The sequence below is a fragment of the Salminus brasiliensis genome, chromosome 7, assembly GCF_030463535.1.
Source record: "Salminus brasiliensis chromosome 7, fSalBra1.hap2, whole genome shotgun sequence".
Classification (NCBI taxonomy): domain Eukaryota; kingdom Metazoa; phylum Chordata; class Actinopteri; order Characiformes; family Bryconidae; genus Salminus; species Salminus brasiliensis.
The window spans coordinates 35,165,728-35,170,890 of NC_132884.1; positions in this window are offsets into that span (position 1 = coordinate 35,165,728).

The following is a 5,163-nucleotide window of genomic DNA, read 5'->3' on the forward strand; positions in this document are numbered from 1 at the left end:
AATAATGTTATTGGAGATAAAGAGAATTAAATCTATGATTGTCATGGTAACACAAATTAAATAACTCAACATGTTTGATAATGGTTTTAGTAAAATTCAGGGATGAGTCTGTTCAGGGGGATGAGGAGGTTGGAAAGAGTGCAATTAGTGATTAAGGCAGGTCTAGCTATAACAGTCTAGCAAAGGAAAGAATGAGTCAGAAGGAAACACAGACATGAAGGCTACCTGAGACAACCTCTGCTACCACCTTTGACATATCTGAGCGAGAGGGCCAGGACAAAAGCACCATCTCAGATCTGCACTTTTTTAAACAGAAAGGGTTGACTAAACTAGTTGGTTCTCAGCCATGACTTTAAGACTGAAACTGTGCCTGAGTTTCAAACACTGACTGGCTGTGCATGAAAAAGCTCTTCCTCCTCCAGCAGTTAGTCATAATTCTAGGTACAAATAAGAAGGTTTATAATGAGAGATGACGTCACTAAGATACTGAGGGCAAGGACATTTAGAGCTTTGTATGTCAACAGCAAATTTTTTGTAATCAATACGAAATTTGACTAGCAGCCAATATAGTGCTGATAATACTGGAATTCCCGTAAGGCTTCTGGCTGCAGTCTGAACTAACTGGGGCCTGCTTAGGCCCATAGTAGAACAGCACAGCATTACAGTAGTTAATCCATAATAATACTTCTGATAATATAACACACACACACACAAACACACACACACACACACACACACACATACACACATATATATATATATATATATATATATATATATATATATATATATATATATATATACTGCTCAAAAAAATAAAGGTAACACTCAAATAACACATCCTAGATCTAAATGAATGAATTATTCTCATTGAATACTTTGTTCTGTACAAAGTTGAATGTGCTGACAACAAAATCACACAAAAATCATCAATGGAAATCATCATAATCATAATCAAATTTATTAACCAACGGAGGCCTGGATTTGGAGTCACACACAAAATTAAAGTGGAAAAACACACTACAGGCTGATCCAACTTTGATGTAATGTCCTTAAAACAAGTCAAAATGAGGCTCAGTATTGTGTGTGGCCTCCACGTGCCTGTATGACCTCTCTACAACGCCCGGGCATGCTCCTGATGAGGTGGTGGATGGTCTCCTGAGGGATCTCCTTCCAGACCTGGTCTAAAGCATCCGCCAACTCTTGGACAGTCTGTGGTGCAATGTGACGTTGGTGGATGGAGCGAGACATGATGTCCCAGATGTGCTCAATCAGATTCAGGTCTGGGGAATGGGCCGGCCAGTCCATAGCTTTAATGCCTTCATCTTGCAGGAACTGCTGACACACTCCAGCCACATGAGGTCTAGCATTGTCCTGCATTAAGAGGAGGGGCCATCCGCACCAGCATATGGTCTCACAAGGGGTCTGAGGATCTCATCTCGGTACCTAATGGCAGTCAGGCTACCTCTGGCTGTGCGGCCCTCCAAAGAAATGCCACCCCACACCATTACTGACCCACTGCCAAACCGGTCATGCTGAAGGATATTGCAGGCAGCAGATCACTCTCCATGGTGTCTCCAGACTCTGTCACGTCTGTCACATGTGCTCAGTGTGAACCTGCTTTCATTTTTGAATAGCACAGGGCGCCAGTGGCGAATTTGCCAATCCTGGTGTTCTCTGGCAAATGCTAAGCATCCTGCACGGTGTTGGGCTGTGAGCACAACCCCCATCTGTGGGCGTCGGGCCCTCATACCATCCTCATGGAGTCGGTTTCTAACCATTTGTGCAGACATATGCACATTTGTGGCCTGCTGGAGGTCATTTTGCAGGGCTCTGGCAGTGCTCCTCCTGTTCCTCCTTGCACAAAGGCAGAGGTAGCGGTCCTGCTGCTGGGTTGTTGCCCTCCTACGTCTTCTGGTGTACTGGCCTGTCTCCTGGTAGCGCCTCCAGCCTCTGGACACTACGCTGACAGACACAGCAAACCTTCTTGTCACAGCTCGCATTGATGTGCCATCCTGGATGAGCTGCACTACCTGAGCCACTTGTTTGGGCTGTAGAGTCCGCCTCATGCTAAAAAAATTCAAAAGTGATCAAAACATTAGCCAGAAAGCATAGGTACTGAGAAGTGGTCTGTGGTCCCCACCTGCAGAACCTGCTCTTTTATTGAGTATTTAGTCAGTCACCAATTGTGCAAGTTCTACTACTTAAAAAAATGAGAGAGGCCTGTAATTGACATCATAGGTAGACCTCAACTATAAGAGACAAAATGAGAAAAAAAATTCAGAAAATCACATTGTCTGATTTTTTAAGAATTTATTACCAAAGAATAGTGGAAAATAAGTAGAGATTTCTGAGATTTCTGGCTGTCACAGACCTGTAACTTCTTATTTAAGAGGCTTCTCTGTCCTCCACTCATTATCTGTATTAACGGCACCTGTTTGAACTCGTTAACAGTATAAAAGACACCTGCCCACAACCTCAAACAGTCACACTCCAAACTCCACTATGGTGAAGACCAAAGAGCTGTCGAAGGACACCAGAAACAAAATTGTAGACCTGCACCAGGCTGGGAAGACTGAATCTGCAATAGGCAAGCAGCTTGGTGTGAAGAAATCTACTGTGGGAGCAATAATCAGAAAATGGGAGACCTACAAGACCACTGCTAATCTCCCTCGATCAGGGGCTCCACGCAAGATCTCAGCCCGTGGGGTCAAAATGATCACAAGAACGGTGAGCAAAAATCCCAGAACCACACAGGGGGACCTAGTGAATGACCTGCAGAAAGCTGGGACCAACGTTACAAAGGCTACCGTCAGTAACACACTACGCTGCCAGGGACTCAGATCTTGCAGTGCCAGACGTGTTCCCCTGCTTAAGCCAGTACATATCCGGACGTGTCTGAAGTTTGCTGGAGAGCAAATGTTCCGGGTGTTCCGGAAGAGTATTGGGAGAATGTCTTATGGTCAGATGAAACCAAAGTAGAACTGTTTGGTACAAACACAACTCGTTGTGTTTGGAGGAGAGTGAATGCTGAGTTGCATCCAAAGAACACCATACCAACTGTGAAGCATGGGGGTGGCAACATCATGCTTTGGGGCTGTTTCTCTGCAAAGGGACTAGATGAAAGAATGAATGGGGTCATGTATTGTGAGATTTTGAGTGCAAACCTCCCTCCATCAGCAAGGGCATTGACGATGAAACGTGGCTGAGTCTTTCAGCATGACAAAGGAGTGGCCTAGGAGCATTTCAAGGTCCTGGAGTGGCCTAGCCAGTCTCCAGATCTCAACCCCATAGAAAACCTTTGGAGGGAGTTGAAAGTCTGTGTTGCCCGCCGACAGCCCCAAAACATCACTGCTCTAGAGGAAATCTGCATGGAGGAATGGGCCAACATACCAGCAACGGTGTGTGCCAACCTTGACTTACAGAAAACGTTTGACCTCTGTCATTGCCAACAAAGGATATATAACAAAGTATTGAGATGAACTTTTGTTATTGACCAAATACTTATTTTCCACCATTATTTGCAAATAAATTCTTTAAAAATCAGACAATGTGATTTTCAGAATTTTTTTCTCATTTTGTCTCTTATAGTTGAGGTCTACCTATGATGTCAATTACAGGCCTCTCCCATCTTTTTAAGTGGGAGAACTTGCCCAATTGGTTACTGACTAAATACTTTCCCCCCACTATATATATATATATATATATATATATATATAGATAGATAAAACCCACAATCAATAGAAAACAACCACAGCATCCACATACACAGTTTCCCCAGTAGACAATAGAGGAGGATCCAAAGGCCAAGCTTAGAGTCCCTACGAGCAAGGGAAATGTCCCACTCAGCCTGCGAAGCCTCCCTTAGAACTGTGAAGTACATTCACTCCAGCGATATGACAGGGCTCCTTGTACAGACAAAAAACCTGGGAAACCTGGGAAACACTCCAGCCATAATGCAGAGCCATGATAGTCACACAGGAAGGTGGAATTATCCATGCTTCCTAAAAAAATGTTTTGCTAGTTGTGATGTCAAAACACTTTTAGAGCCATGTGAAAAAATCCCTCATATGGGGAAGTCATATGGGGGGTCTGATGCTTGATTTGACCAGCTCATGAGCAGTTCTCTCTGAGTTTTCTTGGTCTTCCAGATGTCCTCTTGACCTTCACAATTCCACAATTCCCCTGAACCGCCACTTCTTAATAACCTTCCTGTAGAAATCACAAGCTGAAAACAACTGTCTGTCTTTTCTTAGCCTTCCCCTGTCCTGTGGGCATCAATTACTTTACTTACTCATTTTCAGGTCTTTAGAAAGTTGTTTATAGGAGCCCATGTTTAAAAAGTGTTAGTACAAGTTTTAAAGAGTTTGATTCAGCTGACAGCTCCTAAATGCAGTTGTTTGACATGCGGCCTGATTTGCTAATCATGATCTGAGATCTTGTCAACATATCTGTCTGATTGATGACTTCAAGTCATTTGGTCAGGGCTGCTCAAACTTTTGCCTAAGACTGTATCTGTACATAATATGAACCTAATGTGTACACATTGTCAAGCCCGTTCATTTATAATATTTGCAAGTAAGTTGTGTGAACTGCGCTGGCTTAGAATGGACTGGTGTGTGTGTGTGTGTGTGTGTGTATTTGAGTGCATTTGAAGGGACATGCGTAAGTGTTTGAATGTGTACACGCAAACTCGGAAGTGTCTGCTTTGTGTGTTAATGAAAAGACGTTTGTCTTCCGGGGAAACCTAGTGACTCACTGATACACTGACACACTAACCCACAGACCCACTGATTTATCCTAATCCCACACACATGAGGCCTCACACACACACACACACACACACACACAATCTTCAATCCTGTTAATCCTCACACAGTGTGAGGTGTGAGACGTGTCCTCGCAGCTGGGTTATGTGCCACACTGAACTATAGAAAGTCTCCTTACTCCGGAACACAGACAGGCTCACACAGGAGCTTGACCCTTAAGCTTCTGGATAGGTTGCATGAGACTGTTATCTACAAGCTAGTTTGATCATTATAACTGAAATGTTTTGTTTCCGCTATGCCCTTAATTACTCAGCTAGCAGGATCTAGTCTGTGATCAGCTCATGACATTGAGAACCTGTTCACTCCAGCTAGTATATCCACAAACCCCCTTCAA